This window comes from Melopsittacus undulatus, chromosome 2 (genome assembly GCF_012275295.1).
Source record: "Melopsittacus undulatus isolate bMelUnd1 chromosome 2, bMelUnd1.mat.Z, whole genome shotgun sequence".
Taxonomy (NCBI): domain Eukaryota; kingdom Metazoa; phylum Chordata; class Aves; order Psittaciformes; family Psittaculidae; genus Melopsittacus; species Melopsittacus undulatus.
The window spans coordinates 9554163-9581562 of record NC_047528.1 but is presented as its reverse complement, the minus strand read 5'-3'; the positions used below and the strand labels follow the sequence as shown (position 1 = coordinate 9581562).

Below are 27400 nucleotides of genomic sequence, written 5' to 3'. Positions count from 1 at the left end.
TGGGTTTTTTTCACTCTCACTAGAGATTTAAAGGGCAGATTTGAGTTTCCCCTCATACAAAACTTTGCTTTAGATTGGAAAATGCAACATGTGCTTGTTTTGTCATAAATTCTGACAAGCATAAAGGGATCAACTTTTCCTATAGATAAAGCTAGTTTTGCAGAAACTGCCAATGAACAAAGCCAATCTCAAGAATTTCTTGTCTCTAAGATTACCAAGAAAGACAAGAAAATAAGTACTCCCTAGGTTACATAATATACTTATTTAATCAGAGCAGCCAAGCATCTACACAGAAATTCATGATGACTCTAAATTCTCAAAAAAAACCCCAAAACATCAGCAACATCTTACAACTACATAACACCTCTAGTGCTGGAAAGCTTCTACAACTACAGCTTCCCATACACTGTCACCTTCTCCTCGGAGGCACCACTTTGTATCTATTTTGGTGAGAAGGGCTGGAAAGTAACAGGATGAAATGAACAAAGGGAAGTCCACTCTGCTTCCAGTATACCAGACTTATTACAAGATCTACTAGACCACGAAAGTGACACCCAGGGGGATGCCTCACACTAGACCATGTCACTCAAGGCTCTGTTCAACCTGGCTGTTATCACTGAAGGGTGTTTTCTTCTTTTCCTTTTTTCAATGTAGAGCCTTTTGGACCACAACAATGGTCAGAGTGCCTTCAGACATGAATTTCCTTCTAGAAGAGGTATATGAACATGTCTTTATGATAAAACTGCCTATATTTTAAGCATAGCAGTTCTGAACAGATTTAGCATGCATACTGAACAGTCAGTCCTAAAGGGAACGTAACCAGACCATCACCATCAGTTCTGCAGATCAGATCCTTAAGTATGGTGCTAGCACAATTAGTTGATTTTGCTTTAATGGCAGCTCTACATACAAGTACCAGTTCTGGGCAGTTTCATTAGTTTTTTACAACACTCTATATAAATAATTGGTCATTTGTGTGCAGTCATGGGGCTCTAGTTTCCAGTCCTGTTCCCTGAGGAGCTCTCCCATCTGACACGGTGGGCTCATTGCAGTCTCCTGGCTGGATGTGTATCTGGTCCTTTCAGATTATAGAACTATATTTCAAGGAATACCATTTAAATCACCAAAACTGAAAACAAAATAATATTACATTCCAGTTATGTCTAAGATTACCCACAGATTTAGCACTCTAGTATCAAAGAAATTCATTTAATGGGGTTTATGAAAACCGTACTGTGTCTCTCCCTCCTGAATTCAGTATTCTATGCCATAGAAACATAATAATAGTAATATTTAGCAGGATGTAGAAATTTATTTTTGAGATATCAGGGCAACTGAGAGAAACTTGGCGTTGCAGAAGAGAATATATCTCAGTTTTAGTTCTTCCCTAACTGAATTAACTTGTCATACTCTGTTATGGTGTAAAGGCATTATCTAAAGGAAATAACTTAGAGAGAAAAACAAACCCAAAGAAATGATGCTAGGCTGCCCGGCTGTTTAAGATATAAAATCACAAGCGGACAGTGACAAAAAATGACCCTTTCTTTTTTCCCCATCTTCAGTATGTGCTGCAGCTCTTCTAAACACAGCCATCTGGACAACTGTCCAAAGCCAGTTGGGAAATACAGCACAGATTTATCACAAAGTAGTCAAAACCACTAACAGGCTTCAAAATTCACAGCACACCTCTCACATGGCTTCCCTGAAATTTCCAGGGAAAAATCATGGTCCTGTTAAAGAGGAAAAGATATTCATAACTGTGATGATTCTTAAAGAGTCATGACAGTGAAGAGGAAAACTGAACTCCGTAGAAGTTATTTACAATAAAACCATCAGCTCACAAGCAAGGTTATGTGATTCTATTCTCAGCATTTCATACTTTTCTTTGAGTGTCTGAATTGAAGCATCTCTCCACACATCCTGGCACATCTATTCCTTAGGACATACTAAAGAACTGTTTTGTGAAACTCTGAAACATTGCTTGAGGTAACTATATGCTTTTTTATATAACTTGCTTATCACTTTTGCTATCAGAGACCTATCACTTTTGCCGTCAGAGAACTTTTGCCACCCTAACAAATGAAGAAATACTGTTTTCCTTCCATTACAGAGTTTGGAAATGCTGGAAGGTGAATAAGCTCACCCTGCACAACATCTCCCATTATATCACAGGATATGATGACAAGTCCCAGCTGACATGGACTGGGGAACATACTTCCAACACCTCACTGTACACTGGATAGGATCATCATTGTCTCCTGTACCATTCCCCTCTAAAAGGAAACTCAGCATGTGGACAGAGAAGAAATGACAACGTCCTTCACCCCATCACCTTATAATCTGGATGGGAGAACCAGAGATGTGAAGTGGGCAACAAGGCAGACCTGCCCTACAGCTTAAGTGCAGTTACAGTGATATGGAAGAAAGAACAGGGCCAACACTAGGAAATACTGACATTTTAACTAATACGTCAGCCTATACAATCTTCAGCTGATGCCTCATCTTGGAAACAAATCACTAGTTATTAAGGCTGAGACATGTGATCAAGACATCTGACCAACATTTAGCACTGATGCTTGGGACATGCTTTTAGCACATCAAGATACAAAGTGAAAAAAAGGAAAAATTCAGTGAAAGAGATCAAAACCCACCTGAGTTACTTCACATTTGCAATGAGTGAAGCATGCAGTTGGTAGAGTGTAAACAAAGAAACAACTTATTAGCAAACGGTAACTTGATCATAGGTCTGATATTTTAGAATTAGTGCCAGGTATGTGTGTGGATACATGTGGATCATCCTTTGTGATTGAAGATGACATAATACTTATGAACTCAACAGTGCAACTAATGCTTTATAATAATTCTTTTGGGTAGAAAAAAAGCATTTTTATTAATAATAAAGTCAGCAAAAATGAAAAGGAGAGCAGCAGTTTGTTGGTTTGATTGTGTCACCTAAGATAGGCTTTGTTATTTAGAAGTGGCATAATGTTCTGTATCAAGCTGAGTCTTTTGTGATATACTGTATTTTTTATTTTAACAGTAGTTCTGCTTGGATGCTTAAACTTGTGGCTATGCTAAATGTCTTTATCTGAGAAATACCCAAAAGTATATATTGCTCTCTAAAGATATGCAGGTAATAGGCTCAATTTAATGCAATTCCACTGCAATCAAAGAAATTCTGTAAAGTTATACTAGGAGTCTCTCTCAATTGAATGCAATCTTTGCATTCTTATTTTCAGTCAAGAACATGTGAAAAAAACACAGAAAATTATTAATTTATTTAATAGACAAACAAGGCAAACAAATTTATATTCAAATGTAATTTGAGGCCGACAGCTTTCATTTTAAGATTTCAGTAACTATATTTATATTTGCATACCTAAATCATTCCTTCCCAAGGAGGTTGTGATACTGCCACGTAATCTCACTACAGCTCCGATATTTAATTTGAATTCTGACATTTTTGCCAATCTTTATCAGAGTTTGTTTTATATGCTACTGGAAATATAAACATATTTAATAGGATGGCCTAAAGCTAATAGTGATACTAATGTTTCTGGCTATTTTTATTACTAGCTTGACAAGAAATGTCACTTGCTCCTTGGGACAAGGCCAGAGAAGGGCCACAAGGATGATCAGGGGACTGGAGCACCTTTCATATGAAGACAGGCTGAGAAAGTTGGGGCTGTTCAGCCTGGAGAAGAAAAGGCTGCATGGGGACCTCATAGCAGCCTTCCGGTATCTGAAGGGTGCCTACTGGGATGCTGGGGAGGGACTATTCATTAGGGACTGTAGTGATAGGACAAGGGGTAACAGGCTAAAACTTAAACAAGGGAAGTTTAGATTGGATATAAGGAAGAAACTACTGTGAGGGTGGTGAGACACTGGAATGGGTTGCCCAGGGAGGTTGTGAATGCTCCATCCCTGGCAGTGTTCAAGGCCAGGTTGGACAGAGCCTTGGGTGACATATTTTAGTTTGAGGTGTCCCTGGCCATGGCAGGGGGCTGGAACTTGATGATCTTAAGGTCCTTTCCAGTCCTAACTATTCTTATGACTCTAAATACAGGATAACATGCAAGCAAGGTGAGAGTCTTGAGAAGTGCAGACAAAGTGTGGAGAAGTAAAAGCCAATGGTGACTTTTTAAAACTGAGGTGAATTTGATGCTGATCAAGGTGGAGGTGATAACCAAAGATGGAGGTAAATAGTGCCACAACTACACTAGCCCAGATTGTCAGCTGAGGATCATGCACTATTGGAAAACACTGCTTTAGAATTTCCATAAATTAACACTAGTCACCCAGAGTAGAGCATGCACATAAACCTTAATTTATATGCTGGGAAGTTAAGCATGCATTTGTTTTCTTAACACTTTCTGTTCTGGAAAACTCAGGGCATTTGCTGTCTCTGTTCTTGCCCTCAGAAAGGTTGACAGCACCTGGACAAATGCAAACCTGCCTGCTGACTCTGCCTTCAGTGCTTTAATTAGAGCAGTCAATTGCCAATTAGGATTTTCCACCTCAATAACCCATGCTTGGCCTTCAGTTAGCTCTCGTTTCACAGAAAGGTTCTCATGCAAATAAAACCTCTATGTCTGTGTGTGCTTAAGCTGATAGACCATGCTATACAAATACCTACATATATACTGTATATACAGTCTAATATTTGAGTATGTGTATGTCTGTATGTGACCTTTTACATAGACCGAATAAGTTGAATATTAAAAATTATCCCCAAATACACATATTTATAGAGGTATATTTAGCTCTAAGGTTTACTGATATTCCTTCTTTCAACATATATACATTATATTAAACATTTGTGTGAGAAACAAATTAATTCACGGACTTTGAGAGCCACAATAAAAAATAATTCACCAAGGGCTGTTAAATGCTATGGCTAATAGCCTTTTATGGCTATTAAAGGCTGTGGCTAAAGAAATCTCTACGCACTGGATAGCCTGAACACCAGCACACAGATGGAAACTTGCTGGGGGTTTGCTGCTTCTGATCATTGCTCTCTATGCATCCAGAACAGCCCACAGCTATAGGCAAGATAGCGAACTAAACTGACCTTTGGCTTAGAAGAAATTCCCATATTTTTCAATATTATGGCACTTAGTGTCCAAAAATCAGTTTGCCGCAGGCTATTTTCTAACACAGATTGAATTTGCCTAATATGGCTATGAAGCCAAGGAGAGTTCAATAGCCTTCTCCTTATGAAATTAAATTATTTTCATTCAACCTGTGGATGGATAACCTTACCTGATGTAATGCTTAAAAGATAAGAGAATCTGGTATGGCGAGACACTAAATTTTACTGCTGTCTCTTGGAGTGTTGCAAATTTTATGGCATAAAGAATAAATTTTTTAAAAAATTAAATTTTAAAGAACTCTTTTATTAATTCCTCATTTCCAAACTTTGTTTAGATGAAATATGAAAAGAGTATATGACAGGTAACGAGCAGGCTAAAGTAAAAGAAGACAAATACCCTTCTCTATTCTAAGTCGAAGGCTGAGTGTCTTCACAGAGGTAGGAAGGTAAGAAAGCAATGCCCTTCCCTTCCCCAGCAAAAGACTGAAAGGATTGAATTTACCACCTGTTTTACTTTCCATTATTAAATCATCTTTTTTTTTCCTTTCTGCTATGCATATTCATAAAACTCATTTCATTAAAACATTACAAGTGTAGGATGAGTTAGAAGATGTATTGCCTGGCTGCAGACCATAGCGATACATATACCCTCTCCACTCACAGAACAGCCCGGCAGGACAGGGCCATATATTATAGGGCTTATACATAACTCCTATCTAGACATGGTCCGGGTGGAATAATCGAGGTCTTGTTTCAAAGCTTTCTAGTCCCTAGGTGCTGAGAGAAACTTTCTCCTCATTAAGATACTTATCCTCATCTTCAAAGAAAACATTTGAGATAGAAACAAAAATGTAAAATTCAAGAGCTTTCTCTGCAAAGTTTTTGTTCCTCATGAGATGCTCTGAACATCCCACAACACTAATGTTATCCTGTCATAATCCAAAGTGGATATGCTTCCCAGTCTGCCCTTGTCAAGGATACTTTAAGGAACAAGGATACTGAAAGAAAACCACATGAAGATATCAAAGGAAATGTTCTGTAGAGTTACCCTTGAAAGATCTGCTTAGGGAGAAAATAGCCTTGGGATTGTTTGCTGAAAACACAGGCCTTTAAACCCAACATATTAAACAGACAAAAGGAATAAGTAAAACAAACACTGCTTTTCCAAAAATGTTCCATAAATTCAGTGGCTGGTTATACACACTGCTTGTTCACAGAGCCCCAAGGCTCAATTTGCAGAAATCCATAAGGGAATGTATGGGTTTACAGACGAGTTTACTAGAAATATCAGATATTTCTTAACAGTGCACACAATGGTGTGTACACACAGCATTTTCATGTATATATTAAACACTGAAAAGAGCACATATCCACTGAGAAATACAGCCATCAGCTGTCAACTGTCCCACTACTCTTTGAAAGCAAATTTAGGACTTTACATAGAAGAAAAAGGGCAGCCACAATAAACAGCATTAGGATTTCTACCATATATTCAGGCAAGTAAAACTATCGTGTATTCCTAACCACAGAAATGTTGAAATGAATAGCTATAACCAGGGTAATTTTATTACCCACAGGCAGTGAGAGGCGTTGTAAACACTCTAACAGCACATTCATCTCTTGCAATAAATTAGGGATCGACAAAACTAAATTGAATTTCAAAGATAAATGATAGAAAACGATGGACGTTTTAGTTGGAGATGTAAACAAACATATCATTTTATATAATTACATATGTAAACCTCTAATTTAGACGGACCGTATTCTGATCTAAATGAATGATACTTCATTGAACAAGGAGAACCCACCAGTCAAACCCGTGCAATTACGTGGAGGGCTGCTGCTTTATTGTTTTTCCTGAGGTGGTAATGAAAGTGAAACAACCTTTTTGAAACAAAGTAGGTATAAAAATTGATTGCTTTTAAAAACAGTTACGTTTTCTAATGTGTGGCTATATCTGGAAAAAAAACCCCAACAAAAAAGAACCTGAAGCAAACCCTTTTTCTTCCTCTTTGGTTGTCCCTTCAATTAAAGAGTTCCCTCAACTTATTGCTGAAAATATCAAAACTCTGCACAGCAAACATTCGCTTTGATGAAGAACCTGGATTATGTTTTCCTTTAAAGGCAGATCCTGGCTTTATTTGTTCCTAGAATCTGTTTAGAATGACAATATGGTGTGCCAGTCTGTTCAGTGGAACAGGGGACTCGAAGGGACTCCCTTTTGTCCCTTCAAAACTCAGCCAGCACAGTCCTCAGCAACTGTAGGCAAAGCCACCACTCTCCTATGTGTTCTCCATTTTAAAAGCAGCCAATTTTTCTGTTCCCCACATTCCTCCTGGAAGGAACATTACTGCACAGCTGAAAGACCTGGTTTCCAGACAGACTGCATTTATGAGCAATTTGCACCTTCATTTTGGTCAACTAAACAGGCCAAGCTCCACTGTCTCCCTCTTGCTCTCATCCCTCCTAAGTCTGATGGATGTAGGATGAACAGTGCACTCCAGATAACATCTGCATAGCCCTGCTAAAGCAGCCTAAATACTGCTTTGAGTGGATGCATGTACAGAAGAGAGTCTCAGTCTTGTTATTGCTCCTCAAACGTACCATTTTGTGTACTCTGCTAATGAACTTCTACTCTCCAAAACCCCAGGGATCCTTTTTTCTCCCCCCACCTCTACTGTTTGGATGACACTTGCTACCTCTGGATCAGAGTAAAATCCCACTTTTGAAGCCAGCATCATTGAAGAAACCACCAAACAGTATAATTTGCCTTGCCAATACTTGAACTAATCTGTTAACGTATGCCCTTCAGCATGCAAATTCCTCTTTCAAGACTCATCATTTTTATTTCCTCTTTAGCCAAACCCATATGCACATATCAATTCAACTATTAATCTCCATGTCCTCATACCTCATAAATTCTGCAGCGCAACCGTATCAAATGCATTTCTGAAGTCCAAGTAGATGACATACAGAGCATTTCTTAGAACATCATTTATCTTAGCAGTGACATCAAGATAGGCTGAGACAATTTACTTCTGGTAAACCCATGAGCACTTTCATCCCATTTCTATTTATTTCCATGTTTTTAATTATACTGCCCTTCTTCAAAATATGTTTGAAAGCCTTGCAGATGACAGAGGTTAGATAAATAGCTCTGTGACTGCAAGGCTTATTTCTTCACCCTATTTGTTATCTCCCAGTTGTATGGTTCAAATCCCAGATTTAATAATATCCCTTAATAATTACTGGCTAGGAGTTTAGTTTAATGTGGCAGTTCTTTCATATTTCTGGAGTGGAGATTATCATAGTTATTCTTACTTGCTATGGGAGCGATGGTTTGGTTGGGAAGTAGCCAAATCCCAAATAGCTGTGGACAGCAGGATGAAGACTACAAACCTGCCTGCATCAAACCACAGCCACCAGCTGACTGCGGTCACTTTGGACCATAAAACTGCTCAAACTGCAGCTCCCAAAAGCCTACTCTAACAAAAATGATTTCTTAGAGATAGGGTGGTAAAGCCACTATCAAATACAATGAAAAGATTAATAAAAATGAAAAGATTAGTAAAGTCTAAGTGCCCAAGCTGCACTGGCTCCTCTATCAGCACTGATGGACAACTTTGCCATGGTGTCATTGTAGCCTGAGTCATCTCTTAGGGCTGTGATGCTCTGAAACAACTGAGCAAATGCCCTGGAGGGACTGTCATGCAGGCACTTAGCTCTCTTCAAACTCTTCACATGGAAGTTTTTTGGGATAAGAATGTTTTCAAGTTCGAATCCTTTATCTAGGCTCAAATGAGTATGTAAGTATAGAAATAGCGTTCATATCTTCTTTTGTTTTCTTGTGCAGCACCGCCTAAAAACCTAACTGCTAATATGATGCCTCAGCACAGATTTTAACATCCCCCTGCATCGCCTTCATTTTCAGCAGAAATTACTGAATTCTATTTGGGTTATAATTAGCATATAATTACTACTGGCAGGAATAGCTATAAATACACGTAACTAGTGGCTAGCTTAGTAACCAGCACACATAATCATTATACAATTTTCTTTAATTTTTTCTGTGCACAAAGGCCTCATAATTCTGCACAAGTGACAACTGAGCCTAACTAGGCTCTGCTTATAATTTATGCTAATTCATTTCACTGTTTGCAAGAAAGAGGACTTATATAATAGCATCCGTGGTGGGGGTAGGTGCTGCCACTTTTAGTGTAAAGGGCCTATGCAAATACTCTGCACCGTGGGCCTGAATACATCATGGACTGCTGTTCAATCTCCTTCTCCAACATGTTATGACAAAGGAAGGGAAATATAGTAACAAAAACCTCTCCAATGCATGCTTTTGTACAACACATATACAGGTCACAGCATGATGAAGTCCTGGCATTTTCCTTTCTTAGCTGTGGAGGAGGTGTGGAGGGTGAGCAGGGCACAGCTGTCAGTTATTCCTCCTAATCTAGACACCCTCATTACCTTTTAAAGAGAAGTGATTTTGCATTTTTCCACACACATATCCTCAACCCAAGGGCTGTTCTTGACAATAGAAGAACAACACCGGCTTTTATCCCGACTGCACGCAAAAGAAAGGCGTTGATCCCTCATTACCAGCAATTGTCTCCAGCTCAGCAAAGCTACAGCGCTGGGAGAGCGGCTCCTTGTGCTAACCGCAGATTCCCCAGGTCGACTCAATCTCATCTTCATCTCTAATAAAAAGAATGATTCATTGGCAAAGTGACCTTCCTGATCCAGAGGCAGAATGCAGGGCTGTGGAAAGAAGCCTCATAGAAAAGATATATGGCCGTGTTTCTTGACATGCATCTCACAGACAGACCTCAGCACTTGTCAAGATGCGCTGCCCTTCCCAAGGTGGTCTCCTGCCTAAGAAATTGCACTGAGACACCTCTGCTTGCTTTCCAGCTCACCCTCTGTCCTACTCTGTAACCTTACATGAGACATTTTCTGTCTCCATCCTTCCGTTTTCCCTCCTATAAAACTGGGGCAATTGATGTCATTCTTTGTGAAGTGCCTTGTGATCCATAAAGGAAAAAACGATTTGTGCAGGAGTAAGATATTGTTATTAACTAACAATCTGATAAAGCTCTGCCATAACAGCACTAAGCATTGTCCAAAATTTATTGTTAAGTAAGTAAAGAAAATAAATTCTTTAAAGACTGGAATGAATTCATTTGCTTTCCAGGGTTTTCTGCATTTTTTTTTCCACTTCTCTATGCAGGGATTTATTTAAATTGTTATCAGTGGATAAAATACAGTATTAGCCCTGATCCCCCCAACTTCAGTGGCTCAGCATGTAACAAATAGCAAAACTGCACAATAAAACTATAACAAGAGCAGTAGCTGCTTTTCTCTGCAAAGCTAGTCCAGTACTTCAGCCTTGCCAAACAGCTATCAAAGCAGAGAGGCTTGAGTGGGGCCTGGGTACCAGTAACGGAGCAGAATCAGTTATTTGCAAAGAACATGCTCTTGTTTTGACACAAAGTGAGAGGTGGCATGCTCATGCTGAGCTCTTTCCATGTACACAGGCAGAGGGAGCAGAGGAAGAGCAAGACCTCCCATGTTTAGTTGGGGATCTCAGCAGCATCTTGCCTACCTTACCTGATGGCTGCTTTTAAACAATGACACTGATTGATTTACAACTCCTACAGTGACTGAAGGAGAACCTGAAGGGACTGGGATAACAAAATAGAGGGGACTGAGGAACAAGGAAATGTGGACTGGGGAGTATGTGAACATGCATCAATCCCAGCAAAGAAGAGGAGACTGAAAGCAGGGCATGTTACATAAGCCTTTGCCACTGCCGGGGCTGATGGCAGGGCAGCAAGTGCAAGCTATCACCTAATAAATGAGGATGTAGTGATGTTGCTACATGGACTGCTTTTGGAACACAGGATGTGTCCAGAGCCTGTGACAAGCTGCTGCTGGAAGTATTGCAGTGTAGAGACAACCACCACTTGTGTTTTACTTTCTCCTGCCTGAAGCACAGCCCTGCTGTTTTGCTCCATCACTGCTTATACACATCTCCTTTACACTTTGTACCTTTTCCTTTCAACTCTTGATTAGTGCACAAGTCCTCATATTCCACTCTTTCATCCTCTGAAGGTCACAGATAATGATGTTCACCTAGCTAATAGATGGATGTGTGTGTCTTGATCCAGGCCTCACCTGTTCTTCTCTCCTGGTCACACAATGGGGCTCTGAGGTCCTCTCAGACCTGCATAGCCTAGCTTTCAGGCTAAGGAACAATTGAAACTACTCCTCTGTTCCTTACTTAGTTCTCCCAATTGAGTAAATCAAGTCTCCTTAGCTGCTTTCCTCCTGTACTAGTCCCTATCAGAAAAATTAAGATGGATATGGATCAAATAGTAATGGAAACTTATGTGAATAGAAGCACCAAAAGAATCATAGAATCATAGAATAGTTAGGGTTGGAAAGGATCTCAAGATCATCTAGTTCCAGTCCCCTGCCATGGGCAGGGATACCTCACACTAAACCATATCACCCAAGGCTTCATCCAACCTGGCCTTGAACACTGCCAGGGATGGAGCATTCACGACCTCCCTGGGCAACCCATTCCAGTGCCTCACCACCCGTACAGTAAAGAATTTCTTCCTTATATCCAGTCTAAACTTTCCCTAATTAAATTTCAATCCATTACCCCTTGTCCTGTCACTACAGTCCCTAATGAATACTCCCTCACCAGAATCCCTATAGGTCCCTCCCTTCAGATACCAGAAGGCTGCTATGAGGTCTCCACGCAGCCTTCTCTTCTCCAGGCTGAACAGCCCCAACTTTCTCAGCCTGTCTTCATACGGGAGGTGCTCCAGTCCCCTGATCATCCTCGTGGCCTCCTCTGGACTTGTTCCAACAGTTCCATGTCCTTTTTAGGTTGAGGACACCAGAACTGCACACAATACTCCAAGTGAGATCTCAGAAGAGCAGAGTAGAGGGGCAGGATCACCTCCTTTAACCTGCTGGTCACGCTCCTTTTGATGCAGCCCAGAATACAGTTGGGTTTCTGGCCTTCGAGCGAACACTGCCAGCTCATGTTCATTTTCTCATCAACCAAGAAACAACAATCAGGTTTAAAAGAATAGTCTATATTGATAAATTGAGGAGATGACTGACAGCAGTCAAGCAGGTGAACTCTGGGGAATGGGCTGTTTATATTTGAGCAGTGGGCTCTGATAAGGTCTCAACATTGGTGACTTGTCAACAGAAGTCCTGTGATCAGGAACAGGAGGAGGGCAACAAGGTTAAAGCACGTCACATATACTAACACCCTACAAGAAAGACAAATGATATCGCTAAAGATATTCAAGGTGAGGAGATGAAGAAAGTGATCAGTGATTTACAGAGACAGAAGTAAGCAAGATTGTGATAAAAAGATAACTGTTAATCCCAAATGTTGTAAAAGACCTGTCCAAACCTCAGTTCCTTGACAGTCCAGAACAACCCAAGAGACACAGTGAGAATCTGAGCTCCCTGTGAGTCACCCAGACCACAGCACTTGGATACAAATGCCTTGGTGTGTAGAGTATGAGAGTGTGAGTAGGTAAAACCAACTTACTGAGAAAGTTAAATAGAAAAATGCCCTTCTCTCTTCACATGGTGTCACACTGAGTTTTTTTACACTTAACTGTGACACTCTTATTTCAGCTACTTTTAATCTAAATGACCTCTCAGTAAAATGGATGCCACGTTTAACTATCCTGCTGACCACAAGCTGAGGAGAACCATGAGGATAATACACACACCCATTGTGAAACCTATTCTGTGCTAACCTATCATGACTCAAAAGCTGGTTGTTATTGCACTACTGGATACAAAGGCTCTGAAGCAGAGTGGGATGCTTGGTGTGCTCATTTGCATCTCATTACCCAGCATGCTCTTCCTCCTCAGAGCTATTTTCATAATGGCATTGTTGTCCGAGCCCTGGGAACAAGTGGAAAGATTTGGTGACTTTGGATGCATGCAGTTCTTTTCTACTTGCTTTGCTCCCCCTTCATAATGAAAGGCTTTGCAAAGTGGTGAAAATGGATCAATTTTCCATTTTTTTGAGGCTGTATGGGTGGGGTTTTCTTTTCAGCAGTTTAAGCTATCAGGAGCAAATCTTGAATAACAAATAAGATTACAGAAATGTGAGCCTAATGTTCCTCTCTACAAGGTGCTCAAGCATGAAGGTTTTGATTGGAGAGGAAGAAATGAGATTTAACTTCCTTCTGATTTAAGTTTCGTTTGTACAAAGAACCTATCCCAGCAAAACGTGATTGCAAGCTCATTATTCATTGAAGGGCAAATATCTTCAGTCACAATCCAGTCAGATCAGCAGCTTTCTCTGTGAGCTACAAACCTCAACGAAGAGAACTGAACATACTGGCTTCTGTCATTGTCTACATCTAAGGCTGTGATGATTTCACCCTGTCCAATTCATTTCAAAAGCTGTAGCTTTCAATTAAAAGTATAAATTGTCAGCCAGAATAAGTGTCTATCATTTGAGCCAGAGCAGTTTTGGTTTCTGGCAGTTTTATTGCATCAAAGGGTTGATTTACAGATCAGTTAAAGTTTTTTCTATTCATGTACTAAAGGGAATAAAACTGCCTAAGACACAGGACTGAAAACAACACTATGTTCCTTCAGTTTTCCATAGTTTTTGATATGTTTTATCAAGTTGGAAATAAAGCTTAATTCTTCAGTGGCTTTACAGCTTTCAACAGGCACTTAAAAATAACACTAAAAAATAAAATCCAGGAAAATCTAAGAACCTCAACATCATGTTATTTAACAACACCTAGCACACAAAGGTTACACTTCACTTCATAAATGTCAATGAATTCAGCACCAAAAGCCTGTGTGAGATACGAGGTTAACTCCTCCATGGGTTAAATAGATTTCTCCATCTCACCTATGAAACTGCATGTTGAAGACTGGTGCAAACCAAAGCAGAAGCACATTTAAAACTCTTATCTTCAGTCTCCCAGGTTTGTGTTTTAAGAATGTGAGCAATTTTGGGATTACTTCTAGGGATAAAAAGTGGGCAAGTATAGGTAAAAAATAAAGTACAAATAACATGATAGAGGTCTCTGTAAAAGGAAAAAACACAAGTTTCTGGGTTTTTAAAGCTAAGACTCTGTACCTTCTCCAAACTTGCAGAGCATTTGCTCCTTATGCTTCATGTGGCAAGAGGCTGAGTGGCATTTCACAGCAGGATCCTGGGATGATGTTTGTAAGTGTTTGTGCTGTATAACTGTTGATGAGTCAATTAAGCATGCTTACTCACCCAGATTATCCATTTTACTAGCAGTACTGTTTTTACAGCAATAGCACAGCTCTAGGTCTAGAAACTGGTCCAGCAGGACACAAAAAGACAGTATCATACCTGCAGTACATACCTGGAATGTGCTTGGTGAAATTAAAACAACCCATAGATAAAAGGCAAATGGATTAGGCATTTAGAACATTTAAAAATGGAGGAAATCACTGTCAGCTTCTGAAAGGCTCAACTCTAGCCCCAGCACACTGCACTGAGTGCAGAGCCAGTGTGTTGGGGTATCATAGAGACATGCAGGAACTGGGAGCAGAGACTGGAGCCTGCTTGGCAGATGGGATGGGGTCCATTTGAGCCAGGACAGGCACAGATCTAATCACATGAACACAAAACACAGTTTTCAAAAGGGCTATAATATTTCTTAACAGCAACACACAGAGCTGAGTTCACTGCTGGAGCACCTGTACAGTCCGGATAGCTACTGCAGAGAGTGGCGATGCTGGTGCAAAACCAGGGATGTGCAGAAAGCTGCAGTAGCAGTTTCTCTTCCAGAGGCAATGCTTGTATGAGCAGGCAGAAACTAATCAAAGCAGCAATAGTGCAAAGTAACAAAACAATGAACAACAGTTCATTAAAAGTGAAATGAACAACAGTTCATTAAATGTCCACTAAGACACCTTATATCCCAAAATAATATTGCTTTGTCAGTTAAAGGAAGGGAGACAAAGAAGTAAGATTAAATGCATTTTTAGTAAGTGGATTTCTCCAGGGCTCAGTAAGGATTTCCCCAGCCACAACACAAAACCCCTCTCAAACCCAAGGGTTAGCACAGGTGCCATGGACCAGAATAAAATGCTGGTTAATGAGTGCAGGTAAGACTCACTGCACCCAGCTGCATTCTACCTTCTATAGTCAAAGGAGAGAAGCAGGCATTTTTAAGCATGACTTATATATTTTACCTTAAATATCCAAGATAAGAGGAGATAAAACCATCCTATGATTCTATGAAAAAGCAGTTTAGGGGTGTCTCTCTCCAATCACTATAAAGACACTTTACAACATTAGCTCAGGTGGAGGTAACTACAGTTTGACAGGGGGAGTCCCACCCTTCCATGTCCTAAGTTATAAAAGCCAGCAGGTAGGAGAGGGAGGCAGAATGGGATTGTTTCTCACTCCAGGTCCTTCTAGAGTTGGGGCTGCCAGTATGGCTATATGGAATATATTAGAGAAACACCAGAAGGTTGTGAGACAGCTCTGAATTCCTTGCTTGAGGCTACATCACTCTCTATCACTGATATTTCTTCAGGATCCTATGCTGGCTCCTTTCTATGTTTCTGTGCAAGGATGGACTTGCTCTGTCCCAAAGCTCAGATGGTTCCTGCATCCTCTGGCCACTGGAGTTCAAGGAGGCAGACAGCAGCCGTGACCCCTATTTCTGCCACTGAGATAAATTCAACTTTCCACTCAATTTATATTTCTAGGTCAAGACAAGAATGATAGATTAAAACCAAAAATAGCTGAGTATTCATTCTGGAAGCGGCTGCAGTGCTTCACTTCCCACCTGCCAGACCCCAGACAGCCTCCTGCATCCAACTCTGCCAGTTACTGATTTTTGTACCAAAACATTTACACTGGCATAGCCCTCAGTGAGTGCAATTATATGGGTATAAAGGTGCTTTATACTAGCATAGATTATGAGATAAACATGCTCAATTATACTGCTGCAACTGCATTCACTTCAGGGTATTTGTACCGTTTTAATGATACCAGTGCAGTTGAAGCAATACAACTTGTGTCTACAGACAAGACCCCAACCTAATGGCAATTAACACAGACATTTTCAGCCACCCTGAGCAGCTGAGGTTTATGTTAGAAATGGCAACTGACCCATAACAATTTGCAACAGCATCAGAAACCCCTATAAAACAGCTCCACCTTCAATTGCTTTTGCCACATTTGCAGGAAGGATGTTTATTATGCCCCTTTTAGCAGGAGGCCCCAAGAGCTAGAAGTTGCTTGTGGCCACTTTTCTCTCCTGTCTGGACAGCAAAACAAAAAAATAATCAATTCAGCCACTGACATTTTGCTGTGAAAGAGCTAAGCCAGCACAAAAATGCTGATAAAAGTGCCGGTTAACCCTGTGCTACCCTTATTGTTCTGCATTCACCAGCTCCAAGCACCCGAGTGACCCATGGAGCGCGGGAGAAGGGGCTTTGCCATCTGTTGCTAGGGCTGACATCACCCCTGTTTACTCAAGCATCGCTTCTCAGGGCTGTGTTTGCATCATTAATCAGTGTTGGCCCTGTGCTGGCCCATTCAGCAGGGCCTCGGCTGTCAGCTCTCGAGCACCTCAATGCAAAAGGGACCTGCCAAAGTGCTTGGCCTCGCTTGGAGAGAGGTTTGGATATACATCAAGACTGCTTTGGACTGAGTATTTGTCAACTCTTCCTGGGAGAAACTGCCCTGTATGGTACGTAACTTGACAAAGGGAGAATAAACAACACCCCCCTCTTCTATAATCACCCTCCATGGGTTAAACTTAACTCTAAACCACAGAAAACCAGATTGTGCTTTCTGCTGAGACTGGATTTGCCAAGAGGCTGCTGAACCCATCAGTGCGATAATGGATTCACATTTTGCTTAGCTTTGTGTTCCTGGTCTTTTTATCTGTTTTCTCCAAATAATACTTAGAACAATCTCACGGGAAACTACAAGAAATTCCTCGCACAGAAACAACAACAAAAAAAGAGGTTTAATAAAAAAAAATGAGCTTCCAATGGCAGGAATGCTGCCCTTGGACAGAGGAGCGCAGTGACTTTCTTGTGCATAGATATGCATGAGCAAGGAAAGACCAAAGCACTATCTACAAACACTGCAATACCACAGACCAACTAGGCACAAAGGCTCATTTACAGCTATCTTGTGTTTTCCAAAATGGTCTATACCATTAGGACTAATAAAGGGCATGTCATGCTTAAAATATATATAGCATAAATATGGAAAATGCATAACAAAACTGACATATATATGGAAGAGGTTTCCAGAAGCATGCAAAACTTTCATCTGGAGTTGTGTTTTTTTTCTTAGGAATGAAGAGAGGAACACAAATACAAGTTTCCTTTCTAAGAAGTGGATCTGTAGTTGAAATATCTTCAAACGTGAAACATCAGATGGGACTCATCTTGAGACTAAGACACCTGAATTTAGGTGTCTGCTTGTGATGCAGGGAGCTCATCAGTATGTGCTCAACTCGTACACTCTGGGAACTTCTGGCTCCCAGACATTGTACAAGAGAGATGTGGCTCTCCTGCAAGTTCTGTGGATGCCTGAGGCATCCCAGGGCTTCTCATTTAGCAGCCCATGACCACATCTGGAATGCTTTTTTTCCCAGTTTGAGGGAGAAAAAGGAAATGTTACTTTGTCTGCATGTTCCTGCAATATGATAATGGGGACAAATCACTGAAGAACAGTTTAGGTACCTACTCTCCGCGACTTTAACTTCATGTTCATCTTATATGGCCTGTTTTCCAGACCCTATCTGACATTAAGCCATGCTAATTAATACCTTCTTACACTGCTCAGCACCAATGGTAGCCTTCCTCCCAAGTGTTCTTGACAAAATTGGGCATCAAATGAAGGGATTTTTTCATTGAATCTCAGCTTTCCAACATTTCTGTTTTGTTTTTTTTTTTTTTTAATAAAAAACCCCAGACCTCTTCATTATAGTGTTTTTAATTTCCATGTTTTTTTCTCTAAAATTAGGAGTTTAGATTTGAGGATCCCACTGTGCTGGCTAAGAATTTCTCTTTATGCTGCATGTAACTCAAGTTTCCACAGCCTGCATATCCCAGAATCCCAATGGGACAAAACCTGTTGCTCAGAGGAAGATGTTTGAATGGGTTGCCCAGCCCAGAGGACTAGGAGCTGTAGGAAAGGCACTGGGTGAGAATCCTCTTCTCAAAGGACCAAACAAATCATCCAAGGATGAAAAATACTCATGCTCTCTCCTGTGCTTTATAAGTGACATATAACTTTGGAATGCCACCAACTGAAAATCCTCAGTGTAAAAAGGGTTTCTTGGTTGATACATATAAGGTTGTTGTAGTACTGTCATTCCCTGACTGTGCAATATGCCCAATCTGGAAGAACTAAGGAGCTATAATTAGGCCCCAACTAGCTCTTGAATGAGTGGGTGCCCAGGGCTGCAAGCAGATATACGGTTTCCTGCCCTTCTCAATACATAGCCAACACCAGCACCAGTGCCTGAGTGGGAACTGCTCACTTCTTCCCTGCCCTGCTGCCCCAATGGAGGAGGTAAAGAGTTGGCTTCGGATAGAGGTCTACAAGATGCATCAGCCACAGGAGATATTGTGTCTCTGTTCTTGCACTGCCCCTTCCACAGGAATGATACCACCAGAATACACAGCCTTAAATGAAGCTGTTCGATATGTTTGATAGCTCTATAGTAAAACATCTTCTAACAGGGAAAGAAATAAACATCTTTTGAGGTAAAATTATGACAGCTACATCATGGCAGCCCCATGCTGTCACAGAAATAGGATTAGTGCTACAACTGATATGATTCCAGGCACCACAAAGGGTAAAAAATGTCTAGTTTTGGCTAAGCGAGTCTGGGTGCCCTAAGCCTGCAACCCAGGTTTCTGCTGCAAGAGGCACAGGAGAGGTTACTCTGCAGTCCAGACCACAACCCTCTCCACTACCTACAGATGAGTCTGTATGTCTGGCTTAGCATAGATGCCTAACTCTGAAATGGTGACTTTAAGTAAGATTAATCCCATTCTTCAGGGTCAACACCATCACTAAAACTCTGTACTCGCTGCTTCTTGCTCTTCTCCCCTCTCTCCCCATGCTCATTCAGATATATTCAATAGGTTCCTGAGCAGCAGCACACTGGTATTCAGAAGCCTTGGTTTCTTTTGGCAATTTAGTCTCAAGGTTTAGCTGTTTATACAGGAAGACTTAATGAGTACAGCTAGTTGTGTGAAAACACAAGCATCTGTGGTTGCGATTATGGCTAAATTCAGCCTGCAACCTCAGCTGTCAATAGTTTATTATCTTTCAAAAATTACAATAAAATTAAATCACATCCCCTAATTATAAAGGGACTATTTTGAGAAGCCTGCAAAAGGTGACCTGGCACCTTTCGGGCAGGAGCGCGGGTGCTGCGTGACCTTCCCATCACCCTAAGCATAATGAAACAGAAGTAACTGGGAAATTCCCTCCGATGTCACCTCTCAGACTGTGCTTGCCGCTTCTCAAGGCTGTCATCGCGCTGCCGCCTGCTCGCAGTAATCGCTGCTGGCACAGGACCTGCTCCTACCACGCTGCATTATTAGCAAGCTGTCAGACACCGGCGACGCAGAGCCCGAGTGCCAACACCGAGAGTTATAGGGGTAATAATGTTGTTTGTTAGGTAAAAATAACTGAGCTTTTAGAGTGGGGGGGGGGGGGGGGGGGGGGGGGGGGGGGGGGGGCAAAAAAACCCAACAAAAATAACACAACACAAAACTCCAGTCTTTGGTTGAATGCTATTTTTTGTCTTTCCTCATGCTGAGCTCAGGAATGGACTAATGTGGTGGATACAAGCTGATGTTTTTAAAAGCAGTAATTTACTTGCAGAGTTTTTTCTGCAAGCCTTCAAGGGTTGCCAGGGGGGATTACCTGCTATGTTTTAATTGCTTTTTATAGGCTGCATAGTGCCTGTAAGCTGAGGTCTGAGTAAGAAGTTGAACACAAGGAGAGGAGCTCCAGGAGAAGCACATATCCCCAAGTCCCAGTTATCCCCATGCTTCTCTATTGCATCCCAGAGGCAGATGCTTCCCTATGTCATCACCTACCACGGACCCAGGACAGTAAGACAGCTTAGCATAGCTCCCTCTGCCCCGGCTCTGTGGAGAGTCCAAAGGCAGGAGGAGAAGCTGCCTGCATGGTTCCCATCCAACTGCTCCCAGCACAAGGACAGAGAAGTGAGCAGCGACCCCCTGCATGCCTGGCCCTGTATTCTGAGCAGCCGGCAAAGGAGGGGGGGATTCGCACTCTCCTGTAAAAAAATACCCATCACGAGTCAAAGTCCAGCTGTCAAACAGTTCATTCCTTTATACCATCTTCCCCTGCATAAGGAACAGCCTCTCAGTTCAGTTTTCAACCTAACACCTCATTCAAATCTCTCCTGGAGCCCATAAAAAAATCTGTGAAAGGCAGTAAATACTTCAAGAAGAATAACTCCAAGTTACTTCCCTCTTGCAAACTTCTCAGCATATCCTTTCCTCTGCTTCTCCTATTTCTGCTGTAAAGCCAGGATACAGGAATACCATCAATCCGCAGCAACGATGATTGTTTGAGTATTACAAAGGCAACAGAATAATAAAACAATTTACAAGTAAGTTGAAACACTTAACAACTGACCTCCTCTTTGTGCCAATGAAATCAAGAGCCAACATTTCCCCTCCTGCAACAACTGTAGCTTAGGAGTTTGGTTACTATACCTCACCCGCCCAGTGCCTGCATCTGTGCATGAATACAGAGTGCAGGGCACGTAGCATGGGATGGCATCTTTCCAAAGGATATGTGCTATATTAAATGGAAATAAAATATGGCCATGTATTTTCTATCCTCTCCAAATCAGCCAATGTAAGATTCATTTATAGACAGCATTTAGAAAACTGGACAAAATCTGTGACAATTCCATCAACAACTGAGAAATGTATTTCTAGAACATCTATTTCTTGCTTAACACTTGAGCTGAAAGCACATTTAGCCATTACCATTGTCTAAACTAGCACTTAGAAGAACAATTTCACACATGGCTATACTGATATTGAAGACCTATTTTACTGTAATGAGGAAAGTCTGGGTAGCTGCTGGACCCATAAGAGACAAATGATAATTCTTCTTCCCGAAACATCTCTGAGAAGGAAGACAGTGAGCTAACAGATTTGGGTCAGCCAAACTTTGAGTTTTGGCTTTGTCATATCAGTTCACTAGCTACCTGGCAAAGGAATAAATGATCACTCACATCCATTTGGACAAACTCATCCTATTTCTTAGGACAGGTGTAACTCTTGATGTGCTGGTGAGGTTTCTACCTTCAGAAATCAGAGCCAAAGGCCAGGAGGAGCGATCACCAGTAACCAGGGCTTGCATCTGCTGTGTGGCACAGGGCTCCATTCTCTTTCACATCCATGCAAAGGCCACACAAACATCTAGAACAAATTATTGCTAGAAACTGGAAAAGACACTGGCTTGAATGGAAGCAGAGTATTGGCATGCTGGAAGTATCTCCCTCAGAGCCAGCTTGCCAAGCAAACAAATCTGCACCTAAAGGAAATGTAGGTAATTGAAAATAAGGCTAAGCACAACAACCCAAGTTATGCTCTTAGGCATAAGGGACAAAGCCATATTTCAATAACTATTTTTAATGTTTCAGATATAATAACTTTGGGTGCTACAAATGGAGCTACCTTAAAGAAATCAGATTTTTAGAAGACTGAAAAACCAGCATCTTTTGAAATCACTTTCCTGTTCATTGTTTCATTTTGAGTGCCCCTCAGATGAAGTAACTATTCCATAATGAACTGTTTTCATAATCAGCCTGAATCTAACTAATGATTTTAAAGTAAGGATAGATAATACTTGTGTGTTTAAATCTGGCACAGAGACAATTCTTAGGAGTCAGCCCTATCGGCAAAATTCCTCTTTCCATCCTGAGGTCAGGTACAGATTTTACCAGATACAGTGTCCCTCCCACTAACTGCTGAATGTAAGTTTGTGCTTTTTGTCTGACACTTTGCAACCATGTAGTGACATCTCTGGCTACACATCTCTGGCTCACAGAGATATTATATGTATACACATACATATTACGAATGCAGTAACAGAGTTCTGAGGCTATAACCTGTAAAGGTCTTGCATGGAATATATTGAGCTTCTCTACTGAAAAAGGATGGGATGAAAACAAGGATAAGCCATAGAGATGGTGGCCTCTCCACGCATGATGCATCAGATAGACTTGTCTGACTCTCCTATTAGGGAAATTTTATAAGCATCTGTACCTGATACACTTGTCAGAACATGATGGGTCCAGTTAAGCCAGTGATGAGGCTGACAACTGCATCAGTTTCTCCTTCGCTTGAGTAGCTCCAAGGAGTAATCAAAGCTGCTGTCAAGTAGAAGCCATCATTTAAATTTGGGGATCAAGCATATCTTTTCTCAGTAATTTCACAGGCACCCTCTTCAGTGCCTGTTTGCAAACGAGATGATTTTTTCTCAGCATAAGTTTATGCGTTATCTACACTTCTGCTTACCCATCTGGTCTTATGTGATAATTCTTGGGGATCTTTTGTTCTCCTTATTCCTAATGCACTCTTTGCTTTCCAGTTAAGCTGAGGAATAGCTTGATTTATTCTGCCCTCAAAAACGAGTATTACAGAAATCTACTTCTTCCTCTGAAGATGCTAAGCTATCCCTTTAATAGACAAGAATTACAAAGGTAATGAAAAATCCCTACATCATTAACATATCTTCACATATATACTACTAACAGTCAAATTAGGAGGTGAATGTTTCATTTTGACAATATCAGGTTTTAGTGGACAATAGCTCTGTGTCCCATTAATCTCTTTTTCTACTAAAGGCTGGGCTATCAAGAGGAGTTACCAACAGTCCATCCCCAGCCCTGGGGAAACAGCTTTCCGCATCTGTGGCTACAATGCAGTTTACACTGCGGACTGGAGCAGCATATAAGAAAGCACTATTATCTATCAACACTTTTAACACATCAAGGCAGTTCTTCAATGCAATACGACATACACAGTAGACTAACAGGAAGGATTTACACAAATCCCCTGAGCTTTCATAACTCCACATCTTGTTTTTCAGTCTTTACACAGAATATTGTCTCTCTCATACACACACAAGGATGTAAAAAAATGGGTACCCTGAAGCTACATGGGCCAAATTTCTTTGATTTCTCAGGAGGACATAAAATAATTGATGCTTACACCTACAAAAGTGAGTATCTGTCATGGCTAGACATGGTAGCTAGGTCATGGAAAGCTACTTTGGGGGTCTCCATTCAAAGTTATCATTATGTTTGTATCTGCCTGGACAGTCAGGAAGAGGTGGAGGGAAGCAAAAGGGCAAACTGGTGCAGGTAACAGGCTGATTTATAGCTGCTCTGCAGATCTTTCCTGAGGCAAACCCTTTTGCAACTCTATAAGGGCAGAGTCACTGAGCTCTGAAAAGGTCAACCCATCTTTCCAAAGGGGACAGAACTAGGGGTTAGGAAACACTACTTTCTTCCTCTCTCTGAAGATATATTAATCCTCACATAATGCAGAATATACTGCAGGTAATCTGTCTTGATTCAGGTCTAAAACGTAAGATGCAAGTTTGAGGTAAGCTGTAGCCGTGTCAGCAAATTTCAAGATTGGACTCTGGGGCATTAAATGTAAACCATAAATTTAGTAACAAAACCAATGGAAGGTGATTGGGCAAAACAAGATATTTCCAAATTGTTAGGTTTTGTAGGGAAACTCTTCAGTAAGATCTACGATATGACAAAGTAACTGAAGACAACAGCACTCGTGCTCCAGTTCTGTGCTAGCTTAACTCCACTGACTGCTTTGTGACCACTTTCCATTCATGCTATTGTAACTTGGATGAGAATTAGACCAAGCATCCTAATGAAAATTTAATTAATCATTCAGCACAAGCCCTCAATAACATTTTTAAAGCTGCAGCAAGGAGAAGCAAGTACACAGAGTAACCAGTTGGGAATGCTCTAAAGCTGAGACAAAGACGTTGAGTCAAGCCTGTTTGTGAAAGACTGAAGCAGCACCAAAGCATACATCACTGACACAGAAAATTACCAAACATTTATAAATAATACAGTATGCTCAAACCTATCACACTGCAAACAAAACAGATCAGCAAGCTATCAAGCAGCTGATGAGAGAGGAAGACACAAAGTCAGCCTACAGTCAGCCAAATGATGACAACTGGTGTCAGCAACAGGGCAGGTGAACAGGGTTCTAACAAGGGCTGTAACAAGGGGAGGTGCAATGGTGCGAGCTGCCTTCATGGTCCTGACTGTTCTTATAATGATTTTATGATTCATTCTATGATTTTATAACCACACCGAGCTTCAGCTCCTGCAGCTACAGAGATGGTTTCCCCCATCGAGGTAAAGGGAGAGGGTTAGGGAGAAGAAAGGAGAAAATCTGGTGCCAGAGATTAACTCCAGCACCAAAGTGGAAGTGACACTGCAAGTAAGCTTCACAGATAAAAGACAAACGCAGTCAAGAAATCCTAAGTACTACTAAAAGGCTCTGTGAATGGATACGTCTATTATGAGAAGCAATATAATTACTCTTGAAGTCTGAATGTCACTCAAAGAGTTTAGCAAGACAAAGAAGTAACAAATTATATCTGCAAGGAGATTCTTTCCCCAAACCATCATTGAATGGTAATGCTAGATAATAGGTCATAATGCTACAGTTTAGTGCTCCTGTCAGACAGAAATGTAGGTAAACTAGTATTGCTTTATTTACAGGATTTGACTGCCAAGGTTAGTGCTCCTGTCAGACAGAAATGTAGGTAAACTACAGTTTTATTTACAGGATTTGACTGCCAGGGTCACACCACATCAAATCAAAATTGGTAATGAAACTGAATGGATTCTGTCTATATTAATTAAACAAAGATGTAAAATCCACTTCCCTTCTCTTGTTGACATACAATGCCACCGGCAGACTGATACTCAGTTCACAACGTGCCCTTCAGTGAACTTTTTTTCTGAGGTGAGATCCCCCTTCCTGATAAAAGCTCTCAATTGCTTTTATTAGATAATTTTGATAAAATTTAACAGAGGGGTACTGCCTCAATGATACTAATTTGATATAATTCCCTATGCATTTCTGGAAAACCAGCAGCTGTAGACAGAAGAGATGCAGCAAGTTCAAGAAGGTGCCGGTGGATCTACCCTTGATGACAGGTAGATGTCTCAGTACTGGTAGACACCAGCAGGGATGGCCAGCCCTGAGCTCCTAACTCTGCCTAAGGGATGAATAAAAAACCTATGTGCCAACCCCTCAGAGAACAGCCAACTCAAGGCATGTCTGTTGAAACACACAGAAAGCTCCTTGTTCCTCCTATGGGCACTGCACCACAGCAAACCAAAATATCTATAATGTATTGGCTCTGAGAGAAAGCTTAAACTGGATCACCAGTCTGGGAGTTCACTCATGGAGAATCTCACCTTGGAAATCCTCCAGGTTTATGTTAGCTAGTTATATGTTGGCTAGTTTAATCCGATTGTGGTTCAGCAAGAAACACCAATGCTGTCTTAACAGAATTAACCACACAAGCATCCCTTCACAGTCAATGAAGCCTGGCTCCAGAAATGCTGTTCCACATTTGGTTGAGTGATCATTTCACACACAGAAACCCAAAACTGAGCCACGTTTTCTGCAGCCTGGAGGAAGTTCATGCAGATCTCATTACATTGAGGGGGAAGCAGGCACTGGATGCTCAGAGTTGGAACAACCACAGGAAGAAGCAGACAACAAAAGAGAAGGTTTTGCCACAGTATGAATGCTCCTTCCCAGCACCAGCACTAGCCTGAAGCACGTACTTTGATTACCCTTGCATACCGCAGGTCCATCCATCTCACACACACAACACTACTTCCAAGACTAATCCCATGCAATTTCCTACAGACAGTTACAAAACTCAAACAAGACGATTCCACAATAATCCACAAAGCAATTTTCCCAGTAAAACTCTGTTATTCTTTTTTGCTGACAGTCTGCATTAGGAAGTAAACTTACTTCTTGTGGCTCCTACTGTACAGCTTAACCTTCTGGATGCCACACACGGTGACAGTGATGCAACTAGTCTAGGTCTGAGAAGTCACACACTTCTATGCTGTAAAACTGTTGTTTTCCCTGGTTGCATTCCTCTAGCTACAGACTCTTGGTAACTTCCAGGGGCTGGCTCTCTGGTTTGTGCTCATGCTTTATGAAAATGTAGTCACACAAAAGTGATGTGAGCAGAGTTCGACACCCAGAAGATCTAGGTCATGGGACGAGTAGATGGTTGTCATGTGAAAACACTGAGATTACACACGTAATTCCAGGATATTCAGTGGCATTTTGTTAAGGAGCACTATCTTCTTCAAATCTGGTGTCTGTGAAAAGAAATGATGATGGGACCGTATCCTGGGCTGCATCAAAAGGAGTGTGACCAGCAGGTCGAAGGAGGTGATTCTACCCCTCTACTCTGCTCTTGTGAGACCTCACTTGGAGCATTGTGTGCAGTTCTGGTGTCCTCAACATAAAAAGGACACGGAACTGTTGGAACAAGTACAGAGGAGGCCACGAGGATGATCTGGAGGATGACTGGAGCACCTCCTGTTTGAAGATAGAATCATGGACTAGAATCATAGAATCATAGAATAGTTAGGGTTAGAAAGGACCTTAAGATCATCTAGTTCCTGGCCCTGAACACTGCCAGGGATGGAGCATTCACAGCTTCACTGGGCAACTCATTCGAGTGCCTCACCACCCTTACAGTAAAGAACTTCTTCCTTATATCCAATCTAAGCTTCCTCTGCTTAAGTTTTAACCCGTTACCCCTTGTCCTGTCATTACAGTCCCTAATGAATAATAGGCTGAGAAAGTTGGGGCTGTTCAGCCTGAAGAAGGGAAGGCTGCGTGGAGACCTCATAGCAGCCTTCCAGTATCTGAAGGGGGCTTATAAGAATGCTGGGGAAGGACTTTTCATTAGGGACTGCAGTGATAGGACAAGAGGTAACAGGTTAAAACTTAAACAGGGGAAGTTTAGATTGGATATATGGAAGAAGTTCTTCACTGTGAGGGTGCTGAGGCATTGGAATGAGTTGTCCAAGGAAGCTGTGAATGCTCCATCCCTGGTGGTGTTCAAGGCCAGGTTGAACGCGGTGTAGTGTGAGGCATCCCTGCCCATGGCACAGGGGTTGG

At 41.3% G+C, this 27400-nt stretch overlaps 1 protein-coding gene across 1 annotated transcript in view; it reads right to left on the bottom strand.

Annotated features, from left to right (window-relative positions):
• Positions 1 to 27400, bottom strand: part of FAT3 (FAT atypical cadherin 3) — a 342653-nt gene that overhangs the window by 136994 nt on the left and 178259 nt on the right.